Below are 27,310 nucleotides of genomic sequence, written 5' to 3'. Positions count from 1 at the left end.
TCTAAAGTTTCTTTCATTCAGTAGTGAGCTCAGCACAAAGCCCTGAGTATGGCCACTTGCAATAGTGACCGAAACGTCGGACAATTTCATATATTGACAATGCGGTTAGCAGCCCAGAAGAATTTTATTGACAGTGATAACGGCCGCGGAAGTCTAAGCTTACACAAACGTGTGTGTTTGGATGAGTGTTCTGAACTGGAAGTATGAGCTGCCGATGAATGGCATCGCACGTTCAGCGACGAATGGTGGTTCTGCACTAACCTGGATGACCATCGTCAACGACTATAGCGACGACCAGTGGAGAGGTCCCATTTTCCAAAGATTTGGTGAGACACAGAGCTCTTACACCTGGCATCATAGTGTGGGGAGCCAACGGATATGACTTCAGGTACAATACCTTGGTGCCATTTTTCAACAGGACTATGCTCGTCCCCACGTGCTACGTCTCTCTATGACCTGAGGTACTCCTGTGACCACTAAGATCTCCAAGTCTGTCCCCGATGGGACCAGCTTGGACATCAACAAAGTCCCAGGGCCAAGGACCAGCTACACCAGTTGTTGGACAACTTGACTCAGGAGAGGATACAACTGATTTACCACACACTCTTCCCAACCAAATTACTGCATACATCCAGCCCAGAAGAGTGCAACGTAACATTGCTGAATGGGCTGAAACTGCCAATTTCTTTATAGACTTGACTCGATTTTGTAATAACTAACGGATGGTCCCGGCGGAGGTTCGAGTCCTCCTCGGGCATAGGTGTGTGTGTTTGTCCTTAGGATAATTTAGGTTAAGTAGTGTGTAAGCTTAGAGACTGAGGACCTTAGCGGTTAAGTCCCACAAGATTTCACATACATTTTCACAATAACTGAAATAACATCACATACCCTCTCAATCTTGACAGGCATACTCTCTTTCAAATTCTGAAAATGTCAGGTGTAAAATACATGGAACAAAAGGCTATTTACAATTTGTACAGAAACCAGATGGAAGTTATAAGAGTCGAGGGGCATGAAAGGGAAGCAGTGGTCGGGAAGGGAGTGAGACAGGGTTGTAGCCTATCCCCAAGGTTATTCAATCTGTATATTGAGCAAGCAGTAAAGGAACAAAAGAAATATTTGGAGTAGGAATTAAAAAAAAAAAACTTTGAGGTTTGCCGACGACATTGTAATTCTGTCGGAGATAGCAGAGGACCTGGAAGAGCAGTTGAACGGAATGGACAGTGTCTTGAAAGGAGCATATAAGATGAACATCAACAAAAGCAAAACGAGGATAATGGAATGAAGTCAGGTGATACTGAGAGAATTAGATTAGGCGATGAGACACTTAAAGTAGTAAGTGAGTTTCGCTATTTGGGAAGCAAAATAAATGATCATGGTCGAAGCAGAGAGGATATAAAATGATTGGCTATGGCAAGGAAAGCGTTTCTGAAGAAGAAAAATTTGTTAACATCGAGTATAGATTTAAGTGCCAGGAAGCCTTTTCTAAAAATGTATGTATGGAGTGTAGCCATGCATGGAAGTGAAACATGGACGATTAACAAGAAGAGAATAGAAACTTCCGAAATGTGGTGCTGTAGAAGGATACTAAAGATAAGATGGGTAGATCACGTAACTAATGAGTAGTACTGAACAGAACTGGGGAGACGAGAAATTTGTGGAACAACTGGACTAGAAGAAGGGATAGATTGGTAGGACACGTTCCGAGGCATCAAGGAACCACCAATTTAGTATGGGCGGGTCGTGTGGAGGGAGACCAAGAGATGAATACACGAAGCAGATTCAAAAGGTTGCAGTAGATATTCGGAGACGAAGAGGCTTGTGCAGGATAGAGTAGCATGGACAGCTGCATCAAACCAGTCTGTGGACTGAAGACCACAACGACAAAAACCCTCCCAATCTGCGAATTTTTATTTCGTTTGCTCCCCCCCTTCTGTATGCCTCACCTTTTTTCGGACAGTTGAGATTTATATGGGAATCTTCGATCCCGTATGGTTTTAACACAAGACACGACAGAAAAAATGTACCATGGATGCAATATGGTCGTCACTTCCAACTAGAAGTCGCTTGATAAAGGCAGTTACACGAAACAGACCTATCGTATAAAATGTTAAATATATGTTACCTTATTGTAGCTGGTTGTGGAAGATTTATTTTCCGTATGTCTTCTACTGACGTAGACTATGCTGCGGGGCCTAATGGAACGCAAAGCTTTCGAATCAGTTCATATGGCCCAAATGACAATGTCAGTGCTGTTTAGAAACAGAATCACACGCTGCATTAAGCCAGCTTTTTTTAGGACGCTGTTCGCTGAGAGCATGTGCCTGAAAACGTAAAAAAGGAAAGCGGGTTGCCGGTGCACTGGGAACGGTGGTTCCGGACGATCTCACTTATCTTTTTTCGACTGTCAGCTTTGTTTGCGCAGACGAAACTTTCTAAGGTTAGGTGGGCCTCGCGTTCTCAGGAACTCACTGCGGGGCTGTTCATTTGAAAACACGCGTGCTGGAATGTAACCCACAAACTCAGCGGACTATGCGAAGCGGCACCAAGGTGCGGACAACTGGAGTAAACTTTCTACTGACTCATTTGGCAGCAAACGAGGACAGGCAGCTGACGGGGCTTCACCAATCGTTTCGATGTGCCCGTTGATAGTAAGTAATGTCTCTGAAGCGACGTTCGCCGTTATCAATCACTTAATTCATTTTAGTGTGTAACTGTTCTACTTTTAATTTCTTGTGAACTGAAACTGTAGAGAACTGAACTTGTTTTGTTATATTCGTGTACCTGTGTCGCTCTCCTGAACAATACGAGTGGCATAGTTATGGAAACGCCGTCTGATAAATGAGTCGCCAAACTGAAATTGTACAACTGTATTTTTAATTAACTTTGCCAAAGTAATAGGAAAAACAAAACTGCAAACTAAACAACCTACCTGTCAGACCACGGACTCTGCAGGAGTGAGCAGTGCTGCAGTACATTACGTCACAATGCGCAACTTGTCATTGCAACACACAAAGCTAACAGAACTAAAAAAGCTACATAAGTTTAGGAAACAGACTTTGAAGGAATGAAACAGAAAATGTTTCTCTAAAATCCCTTGTGAATATACACAGGCAATCGGGCTGAGTAAATTTCCAGTCACTGAATAGTACTCCGCACTGTAAAATATGAAACTATCTGCATATGAAATGAAATCCGAAATGAACTCTATGGAAACTGAACTGATAATGAATTTTGAAATGCAATGCTTAAACCTGAATGACGTAACTGTCTTGACCGCAATGGAAAACTGGCCCTAACTAATTTTCATGGGTTATATGGGCAGTGGAAACTTGGTACTGCTCGAAGTGATGAACATCAAATATGCAGCGCAGCAGCAACCTGGTTAAATAGGAGAGAAAACCGTGTGCATTGCAATGAAAGGGCGTGCAACTACACACATGAAAAAAAGTTTTGCATCATCTCGGTGCCGAGAGTTCCGAAACCAGGTACCATTTTCTTATCAAAAGTGTGGCTCTTCCACAGAAAGTGTTAATTACCGAAAAATTGTGAGTAGTATGTCTGTGGAGCTTCTGGTCCATGGTATGTGTACTTTTGATGGCAGATACTTTGGTTGCCTATATGTAGGGACCAGTGGCACCGAGAACAGCAACGGCAACATTCGCAGCGCACACACACACACACACACACACACACACACACACACACACACACACACACACATTTTACTCGTCCTATCTATTCTGTAATTTTATAGAATAAATATCTATGCATTTTGAGAAATAAAACAGACAGTTTAGATGTGGAAGTAAATTTGAGGGCCCAGTGTGCCTTACACCAAATAAGGTGCAAATATTGAATCACAATCACTGCCAAGGTCACAGTCGACGAAACAAAACTGTTCGCACAGATAATGGCTTAGTTCCACATCGGGCATTCTCGCCGTGTACGTTCGCCCCACTAATGCCCCTTTTGCGTTATAGCGGCAATTTACGATCATATCAGAGAGAGGCACTACATAAAACATTGGAAAGTAATACCAATTAAACATTATACACATAAATATAAGACATCGATAGCGAGCGCGAAAACTGTAGTGATTTCATCTGCAGCACTACATGCACCCAAAGGAGGTGCTAGCTTTGCTGTGCAAGTAGCTCATTGTCAGAGTGCCTGGTTGTCACTCGTTGATCCACAGTTCTGCTCTGCCACCAAACCAGTAATTTTTTATGTCCCTGTCGAGATAGGGGTCAATGACCCATTCGTGGTAGTTTCTCTTTTCATAATGAGCACAACACTGGTCTTATCTGTAGTCTTTAAGAGAACTGTTTTAGTACGAACTAACAGAAACTGCAATACAAAATTTTAAACAAAATTCATCCTAGTTATTTTACAATAGAATGACTCATTTTATAAGAATGAGAGAATATTGTTATATTGAGGAGTAAGTAATTTTATATCTGACTTCTAAAAAATTTTACGTTTTACGAAGCTCGTACTTGAAATGTAGGAGTGAGTGACAAATCTAATAATTATTCAATTCTTTGGCATGAAAAAACTGATAATGATACACTTTTTATCAAATTCCGCATTCAAATTTAACTGCAAAGCTCAGCAGCAGTCATTCTGCCCCTTTATCCGTGAATACTAAAATTCACTTTTACCCTCAATTTCGAGAACAATCAGGTCCAGTTGAGGTTGCTAAGGACAAAGTTTTGTCTGTATGCAAAAAAAAATTCACAGAAGTAGCAGAAAGAACGAGAAAGAAGAGGCAGCAGAAGAAATCACTAAGATGAATTAGAGTAAGAGAGGATAACTATTTAACACCAAGCTTGTAAATTTTTGTCTCGGGGGAAAATTACGAATATGCTGGGAAAAATAACTTCAACTATTCAATGTAAAGTGTCTGAGTAAGACGTTTAAATTCTGTCAGATTTAACCGAGCGGTCTCAGGCGCCTCAGTCATGGACTGTGCGGCTGATCCCAGCGGAGCTTCGAGTCCTCCCTCAGGCATGGGTGTGTGTGTTTGTCCTTAGGATAATTTAGGTTACGTAGTGTGTAAGTTTAGGGACTGATGACCTTAGCAGTTAAGTCCCAAAAGATTTCAAATGGTTCAAATGGCTCTGAGCACTATGCGACTCAACTTCTGAGGTCATCAGTCGCCTAGAACTTAGAACTAATTAAACCTAACTAACCTAAGGACATGACACACATCCATGCCCGAGGCAGGATTCGAACCTGCGACCGTAGCGGTCATGCGGTTCCAGACTGAAGCGCCTTTAACCGCACGGCCACACCGGCCGGCCCAAAAGATTTCACACACATTTTTTTTCTGTCAGATAATATTTATTAAAATTCCGTCGGACGTGTGTAATGATCCAAAGCAGATAAGCTGGTTCGAAAATGCACGACCTTCCAATTCACAGGACAAGCGTAGAATATGGTTTCCCAATGGAAACGTATGGTTCGTTTCACCGCAATTTTCAAGGTAAATAGAACATCAGTGATCAGCGGGTGTGAAAATACAGACAAGAGACGGCGGAATGTACTACTCTTTGCATTAGAATTTTAATTTGAGAAAATGACTGTTTATCTTCTGATCAGACATTGTTTTTAATTTACACAAAAGGTACTATCATTACTGAAAATGTGTTTGAATATAGAGAATAGGTGTCTGTAACAGGAGAGTTCGCTGATGTGGAAAAGCTAGATTCTGACTAAAATAAGTGTTCAGCTCTGCTGGAAGGTATCAGAACTTAGTTCTCACAGCGCTTGAGGCGTAGAGCAGTGACAACAAGACCATTCCAGTGCTGGGTATTGTCGAGACTTCTTGATTTTAAAGGTGTTGAATTTTAATATCTGAACTTGAGTAGCTGTTGCAACAGCATTCATATGATTATATTCTTCACAAAATATTCTTTCATTTGATATAGCGAATTGTCCTTCAAACGGAGCTACGTAACTGTGTGGCTAGGTTTCTAGCGTAAGATGTCTTATTCCTACTATACTACACCGCAGGTATTTTAATACTTGACAGTATCGCATATTAGAACACGGTAACTAATATAAGGGTAACTTCATCTTGCCACACTAGTAGCTGGATTCATATTTTCACTAAGTGGTTTAGCAACATTGAGAATACAACAATGCAAAGAGCCAAAAGCTGTAGCGGAATCAGAGGAGACAGCAGCAAGAATTTTGTTCTTGAAAACTGCAGGAAACAATTTTCCAGTCATTCGTAGTCCGATACAAATTTACACAATGTGATCAAAAGTATCCGCACGCCCCCAAAAACATACGTTCTGCATATTAGGTGCATTGTGCTGCCACCTACTGCTAGGTACTCCATATCAGCGGCCTCAGTGGTCGTTAGACATCGTGAGAGAACAGAATGGGCGGCCGGCCTGCGTGACCGAGCGGTTCTAGGCGCTTCAGTCTGGAACCGCGCGACCTCAGATGCCAAGTCCCATAGTGCTCAGAGCCATTTGGACCAGAATGGGGCGCTCCGCGGAACTCACGGACTTCGAACGTCTTCAGGTAATTGGGTGTCACCTGTGTCATACGTCTGTACACGATATTTCCACACTCCTAAACATCCCTAGGTCCACTGTTTCCGATGTGATAGTCAAGTGGAAACGTGAAGGGACACGCACAGCACAAAAGCGTACAGGCCGACCTCGTCTGTTGACTGACAGAGACCGCCGACAGTTGAAGAGGGTCGTAATGTGTAATAGCCAGACATCTATCCAGACCATCACACAGGAATTCCGAACTGCATCAGGATCCACTGCAAGTACTGTGACAGGCAGGGGGTGAGCAAAAATGGATTTCATGGTCGAGCGGCTGTTCATAAGCCACACATCACACCGGTAAATGCCAAACGACGCCTCGCTTGGTGCAAAGAGCGTAAACATTGGACGATTGAAAAGTGACAAAACGTAGTGTGGAGCGACGAATCACGGCACACAATGTGGCGATCCGATGGCATGGTGTGGTTTTGGCGAATGCCCAGTGAATGCCATCTGCCAGCACGGGTAGTGCCACAATAAAATTCGGAGGTGTTGTTGTTATGGTGTGGTCGTGTTTTTCATGGACGGGGCTTGCACACCTTGTTATTTTGCGTGACACTATCACAGCACATGCCTTCATTGATGTTTTAGGTACCTTCTTGCTGCCCACTGGTGAAGATCAATTACGGGATGGTGACTGCACCTTTCAACACGATCGAGCACCTGTTCATAGAGCACGGCCTGTGGTGGAGTGGTTACACTACAATAACATCCCTGTAATGGACTGGCCTGCGCAGGGTCCTGACCTGAATGCTGTACGATACCTTTGGGATGTTTTGGAACGCCGACTTCATGCCAGGCCTCACCGACTGACATCGATATCTCTTTTCAATGCAGCACTCCGTGAAGAATGGGCTGCCATTCCCCAAGAAACATCCAGTACCTGTCTGAACGAATGCCTGCGAGGGTGGAAGCTGTCATCAAGCCTAAAGGTGGACGAAAACCATATTGAATTCCAGCATTACCGATGGAGGACGCCACCAACTTGTAAGTCATTTTCAGCCAGGTGTCCGGATACTTTTGTTCACATAGTGTAACTGAGAACAATGCTTCAAACGTGCAGTCTGAAGAAGAAGACATTAAATGTATATTCTGAAATATCTGAAGACTAACATAGAGAAATGTACACAGTGCATGCAATGCTGTCCTTGGGCTTCCGAAGAATGTTAGCTTTTATATGCCCTGACTGCACTTATTTTTCACAATAAACGCAGAAAATGTTGGAGAGGCAGTAAGTAAGAGAATTTTATTAATTTGGAGTGTACCTGTTCTTATACTGGTCGATATTAGTTGTTTTCTCTGACTGTCTCATGTTAGGACACCATTTCTGTTTCTATTCATATTGCCTTGTTTGAGCTTTTTTCAAATTTAGATGTATTAAGTGTAGAATAGCGCGAATCTAATAAATGAAATGCAAAATACCATGATTTCACCTACATTTCCAATTAACAAACATACAATTATCTCAAATGTGGTAATATAAGATGGAGAAATGTGAAACAAAGAAAGCTTCACATTAGGGGTGAAGCTAGTTGGGGGCCACCACAGGCATTGATTACCTGAGTCATCCGATGGTGCATGGAAGCGGACAGCCTATGGAAATATGTCTCATGGTCCACGAGACCCTCCCATATATTCAATGCTAGGCCCAAGGGCCAGTGTCAGAGAGCGTTGTTTTATGTGACTCTTCATATTGGCCTCTGATTTTCAGTGGCATTCAAGTCTGGCGCTCTATGAGGCCAGTCGATCAGTTTGACGTCCACTTGTTGCGGAAACCATTAATGAACGATTGGACTCGTGTGAAATGATGAGTGGTTCTGCTGGAACTGGTTCACTTCTTTGGGACAGCCTACTAAAACCATCATACTGGAGGAGTACCAGGACGGTATCTCTCATTGCCTGTGTATGCTGAGACAGCCTGACAGTAAATGACTGTCATATACCCGTCTGTGCTGTACTGTGTTATCATGTTTGGCATACTTGGCATACTGATAATACACATGAGAGGTGGCAGAAGCCCCCTCTCGTGTTTCTATCTTACTCTGAGAAATTCGATTTTCCTCTCTAATAGCATGCGATGACTAGTTGCTATTCCTTCACACTCGGACTTCCCACGCAGCATTTCTCGTCACCCGGGTGGTCCGGTGACAGGCGGGCTCTGCTGATCTTGGAAGGGTTAAGCCGACGGGTGTGAGGGAGTTGAGTGAATGCTTTCCAGACGCCGACATTGTCATAATAGCGGCGGAGACACGCCCGCAGGAGCCTGAAGGAGCGGCTGGCTACAGATTCCGTTACTTCACAGAAACTTAGCGAAAACACTTTCTGGCGGGCTACCAGAGAGGCGTGGGAATGACTTGTGTTGCCAGGCAGTCTTGGCGGGAAAATTCCCGCGTTTTCTGCAAAATCGAAACTGTGATTGGCTTGCTCAGGGCATAGCTCCGTGACGTAGCAAAATCGGCGCAGAAATTGGCGCCAAGAATCTCCATTGGTGGAATGGTAGTGCTTCGGCAATAGAGTGGAATTTTCCGCCGGTTTTCGAGTTGCTGATTGGAACGTTTAACCACGGCCACTGTCGTGGGGGCGGGAATGTTCTGTGTTCGGTTTGTACAGGTGCTCTTGTGGTAGTCGGCTCTCGCCTTTCGGTTGGGGTAGGTTACAAGACTAAGCTCTCGCTGATCTGGACAGCCTGCCTTCTGTTGGCTGTCTAATACACTTTTATTTGATTGTAACTGTTTAATGAAGTTGCTGAAGTTTCGACTTCAACGTAACTTTCCGAGTACAGTTGACAATTGAGCGTTCTGCGTACAAGCGGATTATGTTGTCTGTCTTGGGCAGTTTTGGCTAAAGTTGACTGTATCGGAGTTACTGTGTGACTTCGCTTGTTAAAAGCAATCACTGTACCATCAGTGATTGTGTAGCGAACCTTCGTCGTCTCCCTCAGAGGCGCATTTGTATTGATAGGAAGTCTTTAGCCTGGAACAACCAGACCAGGACAATTTGTTTCGGGCTATACTCGCGACATTACCATCACCACGGTGGGACGTCGAAGCAACCAGCCATCGCTTCCGGTATGCCAGATCGTGTCCTTGCAGTTAAGAAGACAGCTTGGTAATGTATGTCCGCAGCACCGGCAGATTAAGGAATTTGCACTGTGATAATCAGAGCTCAGCAGAGCGCGCCTGTACGTCTTTTCTAACTTTGTACTGTCATGGGTGTTCATTGTCTGAGTTATCACTACCGTAGCAGCAATTAATGTTGAGTTGGCTGGGTGTTTCTCTTAAGATTTGAGTTGCAGGGAATTGGTTCCACATACCACTTGGTCATAAATGTCACAATCTAGTTTATGGACAACTTCACCTTCACAGCATTTATTTGAGTATCCAATTTGATGTATTGTAAATGTTTCGTGTGTTTTGTTTATTATTTTGAGTTTAGTCATAATAAATCAAATTGTTATTTTGGACAGAACTTTCATTCTGTTAATCGGTAGAGCAACTTTTCAGTTCTCACTACGTTAATGAAACTTCCCTTAATTTCTATCCAATTAAATTATTGCAGGTGACAAACTCTTTTTCTACTCCATTTGCAGGGTCGATTACAGTCAGTTCGCGTTTCTACTTAATCCATGTGCAACAGCAAAAGTAGGAGTTAGAAAAGGGGGGCCTTAAAGCATCATTTCCATATTCGAGAAGAATTTAGTGTTAAATACACTGCTAGCCCTGGCACCTCGCACACATACAACGCATCATAAAAGAATACAATTTAAAAAAAAAAATGATATTGCGGGGACTCGAACCTTAATTACTTCGACGGGAGTACAGTCCTCAAACGCTGCAGTCAGCGGCTACTGCGTCACTGTAAAATTCTCCACTTAACAGTATATTCCAGACAATAACATCTCGGCGATTCAGACACAAAAGTAAGTGTTATAGTGTATATACAAGGTGGTCAGAAACATTCTGAAACTCTTGTAAGGGCTCTAGGGAAGTTGTCCTGAGAAATAACTTTTAAGAACAAAAATGATACGTTGCGCCGTTTCCGAGTTATTTAGCATTGAAATTAGCCAATCAGGTCGTTGCGTGCGTAAATTTAAGCAATTGCATGGCCTAAAATGTGGTAATGCACAGATATCTGTGGGCCCGTGAGTCACCACTTGTTCAGGTGACCGCTACCAGATAAAATTTGCCGTTTTCGGAAGTGATAAATTTAAGAAACGTGAGCAAAAACTAAGATTTTTCGGTTTGAGGAAACCGAACGAGGTTTGGTGACACTGGCCCTGGCAGGCTGCTTGAATTTGCGCGCGCCACGATCTGATTGGTTAATTTCAATGATAAATAACTCACAAACGGCGTAACGTATTGAATTTTTTCGTAACAGTTATTTCTCCGAACAACCTCTCGTGCAACACCCTTACAAGATTTTCAGACTGTTTCTGGCCACCCTGTATAAAGCAGTATGCGACAATTATACATAATCACAGAAAACCAATAAGTTCTGTAAGTTAAATTGTTACAATAAGATGGGAACAAGTGTATTGCATGTGACGCTGCCACCATTTCCAGTGTGAGCATTGCCGTTGCTGGGAGCTGCACACAACCGAAGATACCCGTGCTTTCAAGAACACAAACAGTTTTGTTTTGTCGACTGTACCTTAACCTGGAAGTTACACTATTGGTGTCCATAAAGTTAGCCGGATGTATTTTGTACTGTTGTCGAACGTTAATACAGACAATTTTGACGTGGAGATAACATTGCGGCAGTTAATCTGTGGGTCTTGCTATAAAAGACACAAAAAATTTGTTGAACAGTGCATTGCAAAAGCTGAACGTTTTTTATTTTCACAGGTGTTTTTCTAACACTATTAAAAGCCTTACTTACTGCTCTTACTTGCTCTTACTGTTTACTCCGATTATAACTGATATCAGTTGCTGAAAACGAGCTACACGGAATATTTTCGTTTTGAATGGTTTATAATATGTTTGTACATCATGATATTGTTTAATCGATCACAGATGGATGTGTGAGTTTTGGAGTAAATGGGCACAGAACAGTATTGTCAGCTTCATCCCTTCCCCCTTCTTTTTCGTGCTTTGAGGACCATCCTGTTTCGCTAGTCAAAATTGTTGTGGCTGATTACTGGTTCAGACCCACGACACACAACCACCCATTTCTTACATTTAACAACTATTCGGCATACGTTTATTGCAGTCATCGCTGTTTGACAATATTTATGCACCACATAGCAGGTAATTAATCACTTGTTACAACATTCGTTGGTCATACAGTTAATTTAGACTGATCAGTAGGAAAACTAGTCAGTGGATCATACAGTGTAAGCTTTCTATCTATTAAGCACATCAGCGACCTGGATTGAATGCCAAACCTGTGTTTCATAGAGTCAGGGCATGTGACTCTGTTCACAGCGATCCCTCTTCAAGGCATAATCAAAACTTACTCCTGAGAGGGAACACAATTATATTTACGTAACACCAAATATTACAGATATTATTTCTCTTAATTTCATAGGAAACTCCCACAGTCTTCTAGAAAACGCGAAGGTGTCAAACAGTCTTCCATTGTCCCGGCAGATCCATATCGTGGCTCCCTCTACCCTCTACCCTAGGTTCCCGATTACAGAACCTCAACCAGCTACGCCGTACCGAAATTCAACTTCAATTGCTCGCATATTTTATGTTACAATCATCTGAAGGTTTTAATCGCAGGAATGTTATTTATATTTAATTATAACAAATCCTAACAAGAACGGCATGTTTTCATGAATGTTCAATGGGTTGTTGAGTCAAAATGGCTTACTTTCAGAACTGTGAATTTTAACACGAAAATAACTAAATACGAAAATTCTTTAACCACCAATATGACGTTCCCGGTCATTTTATTACAACAAATCGTACCGATAACGATTCGTTCTCGAGACATTCGATGTGCTGGTGCTTAGATACAGCAAGTGTTCATAGAGTGTAAGGTATAACATAGAATCTAACGAATACAGGTTTCTACTGATCACGACAAATACACTATGGTGTGTTGCTTTCTGCTTGAGATTTATGGAGCGTTCATGTTTCCCCGTAGTTCTACTTTAAGCGGCACGTTGCCGAAATTTCGGAGAACTTATTTTGTGTTTCACGTGGCGAAATGGCTCCTCAACGAGAAATAACAGGAAGTAATGTCACAAAACTGCTAGAGCGCCATTTCAACGTCAGCTAACTCTTCGCGCGGTCTAACGCACTGCTTCCTGAGCGGGAGGGCGTGCCGACAAGCGGATCAGTGTCGGGGTCCGATGCTGTGGATGTTTTTTAAGGCGGTTTTCCATTTATCTCGGCGAATGAGGGCTGGTTGCCCTTATTCCGCCTGAGTTACACTGTGTTGGCAATTTCTGCGCAAACGCTGTTTCCACGTACGCGTACACCATAATTACTCTACCACGTAAACATTTGGGGTTACACTCGTCTGGTATGAGACGATCCATGGGGAGTCCACTGGCGGCCGAACCGCACAATAGCCCTGGGTTCGGTGTGAGGCGGCGGTGGCGTGGGTGAACTGCTATGGCCTGTTGTGGGGTTGTGAACCACTGAGCGCTACGGTGCGACGAAGCCTCTCCGTCGTTTCTATGTCCCCGGTTTAATACATACACTAATACCTACAGAGCTAACTCCTCCAGTGTGCCGATGGCTTTATGCACCTTTATTAATAATAGAAGAGCGACACACCCCGGCTTGCATGGTTAGTACCAAGTATCGACAGCCGGACGATTTGTCTGCTGTAGCGGTAATTTTGTCTACAAGCCACTGCGTACAGTTATGATTAAAATTCAGAGAACAACGTTAGATAACCGAATATTAACTCCGAATTCTAGTCTAGATTAAATATATATAAAGATTCGTATTTTGTTACCCTCGGTTTGAAAATACTTGTAAACACTAAACTACATTCCTATAGGTTTCAGATAAAAACAGTTAGAGCCTAGATTAAATACATATTTATTTTGACAAACATTCATTTTTTGTTACCCAAATGACTCGCTTAAACTGAAAGTTTTCATCGTGTGTCTTGCAACCTCTTCAATTTGTTATCGCAAGTTTGCCGTAATGGACAGACATTCAGTGTCACGGACTTCTCTTTGGATGTACTGGAGAGGAACGACTCCTCCATGTCACTCCCATATCACTTAAACGATTACAGCAGCGCATACCAGGAAAGTTCTCAGCAGGCACGACTTAATCGAAATCCTTCGTCATAGTTCAGCCAGTTTGCACGAAATATTTATGAATCGTATACTCAAACTTTCCACGTGAATCAGCCTATTAATGAAAACTTTATCAAAATCTCTACCGTAGTTGCTGAGATTCACTTTCATATACAGACAGAAATACACGGCGTGGACTTTACTCGATACTATTGTTATAAATCAGAAAGGCTGATTTTCTGTTACCTTTTCACTGTTAATCCGCTCAACTGATTTTGTTGGAATTTGGTATGGAAACAGCTAAAACGCTGAGGAAGATGATAGGCTATCTTAGGAAGTGTGTAGTACAATATATGTATGATCTGAATAATATTACGCGAATTATGGAAAAAATTTACTCTTTGAAAAAGATATTTACTCTTTGACTTTTTAATTTTACCATATTTGTGAAATTACTTTTATTGGTTGATATGTTCTACGTAATACAATTCAGCATAATCAGTGCAGTGTTTAAACAATTATCAATGTGTTTAATCCACACTGACATCATAAATGCGAAATAGCGATGTGTTACGTATTCACGACTAAACAGCTCAACTGGTGTCGATGAAATTTGATATGGAGATAGTTTAAACCCTGAGGAAGAACGTAGTGTAGTTTAAAGAGTAAAACGCAAGTATTGACCCCTTAAAGGATGAAGTAGGGAATGGTTCAAATGGCTCAGAGCACTATGGGACTTAAGTTCTGAGGTCATCAGTCCCCTAAAACTTAGAACTACTTAAACCTAACTAACCTAAGGACATCACACACATCCATGCCCGAGGTAGGATTCGAACCTGCGACCGTAGCGGTCGTGCTGCTCCAGACTGTAGCGCCTAGAACCGCTCGGCCACTGAAGTTGGGAATGGAACATCGATTTTGTGCATCAGTTAGCCTAAAATATGTCAAAAATTATTAAATTTGTTGCATAATGTACACGTTGTATAAAGTATAAATACTTCAGTAGTACGATGCACAACTTTCCACACCTGCCCACCTCCTTCTGCAGGCACCGCTCGCCAGCGATGCTGCATATGCCGTTTCGTCATGGTTTATGGCAGTTTGGGGGGGGGGGGGAGGGGTGCACATAATGAGCTATGCTTACCTGAACAGGCAGACACTTGAGGGCAGCTAACATTATTGCACATACAGTAGCTTACTCAGCATCACACACCATAACAAAACTACTGACAAGTGAGCGTAGCAGCAGCTAGCAGTTAGTTTAAAGTAGATAGTGTAATGACTGGACTTCATGATGGACAGCTGATATCCACATTTCTCATTTTATTAATATGTACAGATTCGCGTATTTGGAGATCGAACATAAATTTCAAAACACCGTAGGACTACAAAGAGGACAAAAGAAGCAGGAAGTATGAAAACAGCCAATCACTAGCAGCAGAGCATCCAATGAAGAATGGAAATGAGCCAGTAACTTGCAACAGTATAAGACTGCCATTATAATGACCAACCAGAGCACAAAAATTCTAGATGTACAGAAGAGGATCCAAATGCCCTTACACTAATCAAGGAAGTGATGAACGATCAAATCAATATAAATAATTATTCATTAATTATGAGAGCCATTGAAACAATGACAAATTTTGAAATAGAATACAACCGTAACAATCTCCAACTTTCTACTTTATCAATGGAATGCACAATTTTGCTTTTGCTACTCCAGCGGCGTGCTGCGGTAGTGTGCCGCAGGGATTTCAATGTGTGTCAAGACTGCAGACATGCACCTGGCTACAACCAAAACTTTAAGCAAATAACTTTACTTTTTCCAGGCGATAACTAAAATTTCAATACCACCCCTCGCATAAATCTAAATGCCCTCTACTGGCTGTAGAACTCTCTCTCTCTGTGTCTCTCTCTCAAACACACACACACAACCACACACGCACAACCACACACACACACACACACACACACACACACACACACACACACACGCACGCACGCACGCACACGCACTTCCAGTGCCCAGACGTGGGGCAAGGTTACTGGGCCAAGGCGTTGGCCTCTGCGGTCGTGGTCCAGTGAAAGCGCCTTCGCACGTTTGCTCTGAACAGCAGTTTACTACCTAATTCGTTGCGTAGTTTCTTAGCCCATTTCCTCCATCGTGAGTAATCGCTTTTGGCAAACGTACAAACGCACGGTCTCAGGGAAAGTAGTGAATTTGATTTTCATAAATATTATTCTCTAAAACGAAGAGAAATGTATTTCGCTACCAGTTTAACTGAAATGTTGGAGTTTTAGATTAGGTAAAATAGTAGATGCCTAATTCACTAAAAATAATACGCGAAAAGGTCACTGAAACCTTCAAATGTGGCGGACTTTTTAAAGATATAAGAGGGCGCATAACGTAACTCACTCCTAGATCCGCTGTTGTTGCTCATATATGTAAACCATCTTCCATCTAATTTACAACGATCAGAGTTAGTTCTTCTGCAGATGATACACTGGTATTGTAATCAACAGAAGCACACATTCAGCAACAATAGAAATGGTAAACAAGATTCTGAAAAGTGTTATAGCCTGATTTTCTGCAAAAGGTTCACTCGTAATTTTTAAAAAGACTCAACATATTCAGTTCGGCACACCTAGGGATACAACACAAATGATAAGTGTAACACAGGGTTAGTAAATACACTACTGGCCATTAAAATTGCTACATCACGAAGATGACGTGCTACAGACGCGAAATTTAACCGAAAGGAAGAAGATGCTCTGATATGCAAATGATTAGCTTTCTAGAGCATTCACACAAGGTTGGTGCCGGTGGCGACACCTCCTACGTTCTGACATGAGAAAAGTTTCCAACCCATTTCTCATACACAAACAGCAGTTGACCGGCGTTGCCTAGTGAAACGTTTTTGTGATGCCTCGTGTAAGGAGGAGAAATACGTACCACACGTTTCCGACTTCGATAAAGGTCGGATTGTAGCCTATCGCGATTGCGATTTATCGTATCGCGACATTGATGCTCGCGTTGGTAGAGATCCAATGACTGTAAGCAGAATATGGAATCGGTGGTTTCAGGAGGGTAATACGGAACGCCGTGCTCCATCCCAACGGCCTCGTACCACTAGCAGTCGAGATGACAGGCATCGTATCCACATGGCTGTAACGGATCGTGCAGCCACGTCTCGATCCCTGAGTCAACAGATGGAGAGGTTTTCAGGACAACAACCATCTGCACGAACAGTTCGACGACGTTTGCAGCAGCATGGACTAGCTCGGAGACCATGGCTGCGGTTACCCTTGACACTCCATCACAGACAGGAGCGCCTGCGATGGTGCACTCAACGACGAACCTAGGTGCACGAATGGCAAAACGTCATTTTTTCGGATGAATGATGTTCACAGCATCATATGGTCGCATCCGTATTTGGCGACATCACGGTGAACTCACATTGGAAGCGTGTATTCGTCATCACCATACTGGCGTATCACCCGGCGTGGTGGTATGGGGTGCACGTCTCGGTCACCTCGTGTTCGCACTGACGGCACGTTGAACAGTGGACGTTAAATTTCAGATGTGTTACGACATTTGGCTCTACCCTTCATTCGATCCCTACGAAACCCTACATTTCAGCAGGATAATGCGCGACCGCATGTTGCAGGTCCTGTACGGGCCTTTCTGGATACAGAAAATGTTCGACTGCTGCCCTGGCCAGCACGTTCTCCAGATCTCTCACCAATTGAAAACGTCTGGTCAATGGTGGCCGAGCAACTGGCTCGTCACAATACGCCAGTCACTACTCTTAATGAACTGTGGTATCGTGTTGAAGCTGCATGGGCAGCTGTATCTGTACACGCCATCCAAGCTCTGTTTGACTCAATGCTCAGGCGTATCAAGGCCGTTATTACGGCCAGAGGTGGTTGTTCTTGGTACTGATTTCTCAGGATCTATGCACCCAAATTGCGTGAAAATGTAATCCCATGTCAGTTCTAGTATAATATATTTGTCCAATGAATACCCGTTCATCGTCTGCATTTCTTCTTGGTGTAGCAATTTTAATGGCCAGTAGTGTAATAAATGGACTGGAAATTAGAAAGTTCTTAGTTGTCCATCATTATGAAAATTTAAACTGGAGAAATCCCATTTTGGAACTCCTAAAATACCTTAGTCCAGCCACTTTTGCATTTAGAAAGACTGCAAATCTTGGGGACAGACAAATCAGTAAGCTGATATTTATTTCGCACATTTTCTATCCACTGTGTAATGTCATATGGAATAATATTGCGGGATAACTCTTATTTAAGAAAGATAGTCTTCATTCTTCAGAATTGTGTAGTAAGAATACTACACTGTCGAAAAAAAAAAAAACGTTGGTGCGCCTTGAAAGACGACGTCTAATTTGATCCGATGACGGCATATCCTACATGGGGGATATTATATGTATTGATAATGGTTTGAACGTCGTCCGCCAACGGATAGCGCAGTGGCATTGCTACTAGAGCGCCGTCTGTGTCTGCTCTGTGATAGGGAATGCTCACAGCTTGAAGGCTCGGTGTGGTGAAAATATGTGCTGCAACTATGCCACGGAGATGCAGCCAACTGAGCGAGTGTGAAGGGGTTGGTCCTTTCAGGGAGCTCACACACAAGTTAGACGTGCTACATCAGTTGCTGATACCAGTGGTCACGTGAACATTCTCACACATGTAGATGAGGTTCTGGACGCCTACGCAGCACAGACGCCCGCCAGGGCTGTGGTCTTTTAAGGGCAGCAGTGGCAGATCGTTCAGCTGCCACAGGACAAATAAGAGGTATTGTGAGCCCAGACGTGTCGACAAGAACTGTTGCAAACCGGTTATTAGCAGTGGGACTGCAGGCACGCACCCCTCTAGATCTCCTTTCACTGACACCACAGCATTGAGATGCACAGCTGGTGCCGTCAGAGGATCACTTGGGAATGGAATGGAGCGCCGCGGTGTTCAGCGATGAAAGCAGATTCTGCCTGCACGCAAGTCATGGTGAGCGCTGTCTCGTAGAGTGTATTCATCCAAGACACGTAGGTCTGAGGTTGGGATAATCTAAAACTCTCGTTCACCTTCGTTGTTTCTGGAGGGGATGCTAACCAGGACTCAGTAGTTGCAGAATGCTGTCAGACTTGGCATTTTGCCATTCTTGCAACAGGAAGGCGATGTATTGTTCCAACAGGATAACACAATGTATTGTTCCAACAGGATAACGCTCGCTCACACACTACCCGCGAAACTCAATGTTCTGTGCAAAGACGTGCAGCAACTTTCGTGGCTTGCACGATCTCCGGAATTACCTCCACTGGATCACGTGTGGGATGTGATAAGACGAGAATTAACTCGTGCGCCTTGTCAACCAACACGCCTTACAGTTCTACCTGAACAGGTCCGACAGGCGTTGCCATAGCGTATCCGAGGACAGTATTTGCCATCAGTACAATCGACTGGATGCCAGAGTCTGCGCAAGCAATGCCACCCATGGAAGCTACACCACTAACGGGTGTTTCAGCATGGGTTCATACATGGTACTTCAAAAACACTTTTGGTATTGATAGTAAAGGTAAACATTTCATCTACTCCATATTAACTGTTACAACAATAAATCTTGAGTGAATTGAAAATCTCCAAAAGGGTGTATTGACTTTTTTCCGGCAGTGTGTGGGATGCTCACTGAGCAGTGTTCATCCACCATCATCTTGTAGCCATATGTTTTAAGAGTTGCGCAGTCCGACTACTGCTTCAAAATATAAAAAAGATCAATGATGTACGTATTTACAATACAAGAAGGAAAAATTACGTTCATTACTCCACACCTAGACAAAAAAAACGAACATTTTTGTTAACTTACCGAGTGATATAAAATGTAAAGCAAAATTTGAAAACAAACTGAAAAAGTTTCTTCCTGACAACGTCTTTCATTCCGTAGATGAATTTATATTACTGTAATGTGTGAAAGGTGTTAGCGCGGACAGTTACCATGTTAGAAGATGCCATCGCCGTTGACGAATTCAAGTAAGGAGGGACACAGGTACTCCGCAATAACGGCACGTACTCCACAGCGGCAATAGTGCCTTCGATTACTACCATAGATGGTTCAGCAATCGCTGAAACAACACCCTTTTTCCACGCAAGTTTAATATGAGTGTCAAAATCACGCAAACTAAACGCTTTCTGAAATAACCGATTTTCAGGTTTTTATTCCTATGATTTCCTGTAATAAACACAGAAATTGAAAAGAAGATCGAAAAATTTTGGCTTTCTCGGTTTCTAGATACGTGTAATCAAAATGTTTAATTAAATAGGCAAATGAAAGAAAACTTAGTTCATCCACCGTTCGCTATTCTTCTCGAAAAGGGCTAAGTCGTTGAATACTTTAAAAAAATCACCAGTATTCTCCTAATAACTCTACTTTTTTGAAACTGCTCAAAAATTATGCTGTAATCGGGGATTATACCATCATTTGGGCACTACGAACAGTCAGTGCTAAAGGACAAAAACTGTGGCTGAAGAACTGTTTATGTGTTAATTTGTCTGTTCTCAAGGGCTACAAGAAGATAAAGACATATCAGGTAGACACAGGCAGCAAAACTGATTCTTTCTGTTTTTATTGTACGCTATGAATGAATTATTGTTAAGTCTTTAAATTATTAGTGTTACCGTAATTTCCTTCTTCTTTTATTATTTGATAAAATGGCAAACAACTCTTTTAAAGCGAGTGAAGCACTGTAGTATACTGCTAAGTTACTTCGAAAAAATATTTCCACAGTAGGGTTGGTGCCAATCTTGAATGTAACGGATATCCGGCGACGGCAGCGAGTAACTACCCTACAGACCAGGTGGGGACAGGTCTTGCACTCTGCGCGAGCACGTGGTCCTCAAGCCACGACAGACGCCAGTCTCTGATAACGACATGATTATTACAGTACATGCATCAAATAGCTGCTTATAATAAGTAATCTTTATTTCGGCTTAATCGCCATTTTCAAGTACATGCAATTACAATTTGGATGAGAACAGGGATGGATGCCAGTGTCATTTATATTAAAGGAGCTGTCTTATACTCACTTCTAGATTGATGTGACGTTGGTGGACTGTTTTGTAACTGTCACTGCTTTAATAAGATCGTAAATGATGTCAAAATGCTGAAAATAAAGTGTTAATTATGACGGGACAGCAGTTTGACAGTTCCGCTCTTACGACGCTATATGTTTACAAAGTTGTGCAGATGAACAGCGATATTATTTTATTAACTAAAATATTTTAGGATTATCTTTGGCTGTTGCATATGTTACTTCCGAGTTATCCATTTTCGTGTTCTAAAAGTTCAAAAAATGGTTCAAATGGCTCTGAGCACTGTGGGACTTAGCATCCGAGGTTATCAGTCCCACAGAACTTAGAACTACTTAAACCTAACTAACCTAGGGACATCACACACATCCATGCCCGAGGCAGGATTCGAATCTGCGACCGTAGCAGTCGCGTGGTTCCGGACTGAAGCACCTAGAACCGCTCGGCCACCGCGGCCGGCCTCTAAAAGTTCAATAAGGTTTTAACGTAGTACTTGTGTTTAAATTCTGTGTGTTCGTTTAATATTTGTTGTGGATATTTTCTCATGTACATATTAATCTCTAATTCCTCAAGAATGTTCACTGCAAAACGTTTTGGTATTCTGTGCAGACTCTGTAGTGCATTTTCGATCGTATCAGAAGTATGATTTTGATTTTTCAAGTGTAGAAAGAAGCTCGACTGATTATATTCGCTCTCTTTAAAGTGTTCTTTATACCTCACCATACAGTTTCATCCTGTTTGGATAATGTATAAGTTATTAAAGCTGCCACATGTGATTTTATACACGTCTGGGTTATCATATTTCGATGTTCCCGTGGTGGCGGAACGTACGTTTATTGACAGATTGTTATTGGTTCGAAAGGCTAGTTAAACATTTGCGGCTTTAAAAAGTACATCAGTTCTGTTGGAGATTCTACCAAGGTAGACTGTTGATATGTTTCTTATTTTCTGTGTCGGTCATGTTTCTCGAGTTAGGCATACATCGCTATGTATTGTGTTCTGCTTTAGTGTTTTACATTTGTAATATAATTTTGTGATATGTTGGGGTCAAAATCATCTGTTCAGGGTATATAACGAGGTGTGTCAATTTATTTTTGAATTGCTGGCTTTTCTAATTGAAGGTTATTTAATTTATTAATCATTGAATGGAAAATGCTATTTTATGAGCCATTGGATGACAGGAAGTGGCATATATAATATTGTCAGAAGTGGTGTTCTTTCTATTGACGTCAAATGTGTGGCGATTATTATTTTTGCCAATTGTGAGGTCTAGATAGTTAATGGTATTTTCTTCCTCAGTTTCCACAGTGTATTTAATTTTAGGGTGCAGCTGGTTGAGTTTTTGGTGGATATTTTCGATATCTGCGTGGCTGCCATCTAGCAACACGAGGGTATCATCTACATACCTAACATACGAGTATACGCCGCGAAACCATGCATTCATACTTACGAGTATACAATTTGGTTGAGAGTAGTCCAGCCTGAGTTAAAGAATTTCTCTTCCAGAGAATTCAGGAAAATATCGGCTAATGTGCCTGCTACACTATTACACATGGATACTCCATCTGCTGCGTATAAATTTTGTTATTAAATTCAAAAAATTCTGTACTAATTCTATTTCCAAAAGATTTATTATTTCAAGTGTTCCAGCCATGGGTATTTTCCTATATTGTAACAGGTTATATATTGTTATTTGGACTGTTTCCTGTACTGTCACCCTGTCCGCGCTCGTGGTCTCACATTAACGTTTTCGCTTCCCGAGCACTGGGTCCCGGGTTCGATTCCCGGCGAGGTCAGGAATCTTCACCTGCCCCGAGATGACTGGGTGTTGTTGTGTCGTTTCCATCATCATCATTCATTCCCATTACGGTCGGAGGAAGGCAACGGTAAACCATCTCCATTAGGACCTTGCCTAGTACGGCGGTGCGGGTCTCCCGCATCATTCCCCTACGCTCTGTCAAGAAGTATGGAACTTCACTTCCGTTGGCACATTGGTGTATAGATTAGTGACATCAAATGAAATAAATTTACACTTAGGGGGTATTTGCATGTCTTTTATATCCCTTGCCAGAGTACGCAAATTTTTGATTGTGTACTTTTTGTTGGAAGTGTAAAGGTTTGTTATTAGTGTGATTAGGTTTTTGCCTATCCAGTATGATGTGCTATTTATGTAATTAATCACAGACCGAATCGGAACCGTCGGTTTATGTGTCTTTGGTTGGCCTCATAATTTTGGTGTAGCTGGATTCATTACCGCGTATGTTCTTTTTTCATGTTCAGTGAGAATGGTATTACAGTATTTAATGGCTTTCTTTATTTTAGCTGCAAACCTGTTGGTAGAGTTATGAGGGCATGACTTCTGTTACAAAGATTCGTTAACCTCCATTCATCGATTGTACATAAATGCTGTGTTTTCCATACAGAAGACCTTTGAGGACATTAGACACTTTTCCATGTTTTAAAATTGTTTTTGTTTGGTATTAGTCGTTAGAGCTGCATTTCCTCCCTTTTTATTTATTTCGTTAACCACTGTTCAAAGCACTGCACTTGAGTGGGGAAATTACGTGCGTCTTTATGCTTTCGTAAGGGTCGTAATCCCTTTTGTATTATTCTTGCTAGCACTAAGAGAAATATACGATCGACGCCGTCGAGATGTTGTACAGCCTATCTCTAAGACAATTTCTGTAAATCTGCCCACCAAGGTTCCGCAAGAACCATGTAGTTTGTTTTCCAGAAACTCCTCATTAAGTTCCCTTGGAATATCTGCAACGCTTGTATGTGGACTACATGCATCTGTCACGATTCTAACAGGGCGGAATGTTTGCTTCCGAGTGGTGTCAGTTGTATTCCACATAAAGTGCAATCTGCAGCAGCTTTCGATAAATGATTACCGGATTCCATCAGTCACTCGTTATAAGCTGTTTCGCTGCTCCTTGAACGTGGTTGGAGGGAATTAATTAATACTTCAGAGGTCTTCACCTTTCCGCGACGCAGTACCTGATCCACTACCTTTCGACCATCTTTAAGATAAGCCGACAGGCTAAAACTAGAATACTCGGACCGGCGTTTTAAAACAGACATACACAAGCGCAAGCGACACTGATCGACGGCAAAGAGTGTGCGTAAATTAAACCTGTGACTACGCGGTCGATCCATGTAGGGATATCGATATAAAGTTAACCGGCCTCTAATGCCATTTTTGAGATTATTAAAAGAAAGAGCCGGATTCCATGGCTTGTCCAGGCTGAAAGCGCCATCTCTGTTAATTAAATTTTTCGCCAAACGAATTTCAACTATTTCTTTCGCCACCGAGTCGCAAAATAGTGACGTCGACGACATAAATTCGACATTTTCATACCGACCGGCAGTAAGATCCAAGTGTACCAGCCTTGTGGAAAATCGTGTCATCTTTGACGGAAAATGCTGCTGTCTTCAGTGGAGGGCGAAACATCACTTTAACGTTGTGAGACATATCACAGGAAAGCCATGTCATCTTCCTCGTTTCTTACGTTCATCTTAGGTTTTATTCGTAGCACCTTATGTATTTTTTATGGAATACCATTTGCTTCGAAAACGCACTTGAGGTGTAGAAGCTCAACCTGCAGACTGTTATTGTCAGCAATGTTATGTGCTCTGTGAACCATAGTTCTGAGGACACTCATCATCTGTGAAGGGTGGTTTAAAACGACGGAACGATACTGTAGCTTGTCTGGTGGTTCACGCTAAGGACGGCCGAAAGGTATACGGCAACAAAATTAGAGAAAGAAGAAATATAGTTTATGCGGCTGCACACCCGGAATTTAGTGGACCACTTCAGAGACAGCCATCACGGTGAGATCGCATGTCTACGAGTAATGGGAAGATTTAAAATTTTAAGAAGATGTAGGTGAGATTTCACCTGTGTATCACAAATGTCAAGAGTGTTTCCTACACTTGTCATACGAACTTGAACCGCGCAATGGCTGGTTAAGAAATTATTAGTAATTTATGATTTACAATGACTTGTGAACAAGGAGTAAATAAACGAGATTCTTCATAGATCAACTTCACGAAATGGAACACTGGATGATCTACAGTGCGCAAAAGATTTAAGGGATCGCGTTTTCGAAATTTTGTAACTGTCCCCTGTTGCGACGCAGAAGTTTGAAATTTGGCTCAAGGGTGCCTACAACCATCCTCTGTAACGGTGCAGGGGGATGGGGCCCTGAGACGACAGCCTCGAGCTCCACGACGTTATAAACAACGAGGTGTCGAGGCATTCGAAAAAAGGCCACACACTAGACGTGCGCGTGTCGTGTAAGGGGGATCAAGGACCGCACATTGGCACCAATTGCCGTGTACCGCAAGTCTCTAGAGGAACGGAAGGTTCCAAATGATTGGAAAAGAGCACAGGTAGTCCCAGTCTTCAAGAAGGGTCGTCGAGCAGATGCGCAAAACTATAGACCTATATCTCTGACGTCGATCTGTTGTAGAATTTTAGAACATGTTTTTTGCTCGCGTATCATGTCGTTTCTGGAAACCCAGAACCTACTCTGTAGGAATCAGCATGGATTCCGGAAACAGCGAGCGTGTGAGACTCAACTCGCTTTATTTGTTCGTGAGACCCAGAAAATATTAGATACAGACTCCCAGGTAGATGCTATTTTCCTTGACTTCCGGAAGGCGTTCGATACAGTTCCGCACTGTCGCCTGATAAACAAAGTAAGAGCCTACGGAATATCAGACCAGCTGTGTGGCTGGATTGAGGAGTTTTTAGCAAACAGAACACAGCATGTTGTTCTCAATGGAGAGACGTCTACAGACGTTAAAGTAACCACTGGTGTGCACACAGTGGAGTGTTATGGGGCCATTGCTCTTCACAATATATACAAATGACCTAGTAGATAGTGTCGGAAGTTCCATGCGGCTTTTCGCGGATGATGCTGTAGTATACAGAGAAGTTGCAGCATTAGAAAATTGCAGCGAAATGCAGGAAGATCTGCAGCGGATAGGCACTTGGTGCAGGGAGTGGCAACTGACCCTTAACAAAGACAAATGTTGTTGTTGTTGTTGTGGTCTTCAGTCCTGAGACTGGTTTGATGCAGCTCTCCATGCTACTCTATCCTGTGCAAGCTTTTTCATCTCCCAGTACCTACTGCAACCTACATCCTTCTGAATCTGCTTAGTGTATTCATCTCTTGGTCTCCCTCTACGATTTTTACCCTCCACGCTGCCCTACAATACTAAACCGGTGATCCCTTGATGCCTCAGAACATGTCCTACCAACCGATCCCTTCTTCTGGTCAAGTTGTGCCACAAACTTCTCTTCTCCCCAATCTTATTCAATACTTCCTCATTAGTTATGTGATCTACCCATCTAATCTTCAGCATTCTTCTGTAGCACCACATTTCGAAAGCTTCTATTCTCTTCTTGTCCAAACTATTTATCGTCCATGTTTCACTTCCATACATGGCTACACTTCATACGAATACTTTCAGAAATGACTTCCTGATACTTAAATCAATACTGGATGTTAACAAATTTCTCTTCTTCAGAAACGATTTCCTTGCCATTGCCAGCCTACATTTTATATCCTCTCTACTTCGACCATCATCAGTTATTTTGCTCCCCAAATAGCGAAACTCCTTTACTACTTTAAGTGCCTCATTTCCTAATCTAATTCCCTCAGCATCACCCGACTTAATTCGACTATATTCCATTACCCTTGTTTTGCTTTTGTTGATGTTCATCTTATATCCTCCTTTCAAGACACTGTCCATTCCATTCAACTGCTCTTCCAAGTCCTTTGCTGTCTCTGACAGAATTACAATGTCATCGGCGAACCTCAAAGTTTTTATTTCTTCTCCATGAATTTTAATACCTACTCCGAATTTTTTTTTTGTTTCCTTTACTGCTTGCTCAATATACAGATTGAACAACATCGGGGAGAGGCTACAACCCCGTCTTACTCCCTTCCCAACCACTGCTTCCCTTTCATGTCCCTCGACTCTTATAACTCCCATCTCGTTTCTGTACAAATTGTAAATAGCCTTTCGCTGCCTGTATTTTACCCCTGCCACCTTTAGAATTTGAAAGAGAGTATTCCAGTCAACATTGTCAAAAGCTTTCTCTAAGTCCACAAATGCTAGAAACGTAGGTTTGCCTTTCCTTAATCTTTCTTCTAAGATAAGTCGTAAGGTCAGTATTGCCTCACGTGTTCCAGTGTTTCTACGGAATCCAAACCGATCTTCCCCGAGGTTGGCTTCTACTAGTTTTTCCATTCGTCTGTAAGGAATTCGTGTTAGTATTTTGCAGCTGTGACTTATTAAACTGATAGTTCGGTAATTTTCACATCTGTCAACACCTGCTTTCTTTGGGATTGGAATTATTATATTCTTCTTGAAGTTTGAAGGTATTTCGCCTGTTTCATACATCTTGCTCACCAGATGGTAGAGTTTT

Source organism: Schistocerca piceifrons, chromosome 2, assembly GCF_021461385.2.
Source record: "Schistocerca piceifrons isolate TAMUIC-IGC-003096 chromosome 2, iqSchPice1.1, whole genome shotgun sequence".
Taxonomy (NCBI): Eukaryota; Metazoa; Arthropoda; class Insecta; order Orthoptera; family Acrididae; genus Schistocerca; species Schistocerca piceifrons.
The sequence above is the reverse complement of the archived record's forward strand: the minus strand, read 5'-3'. Positions refer to the sequence as shown.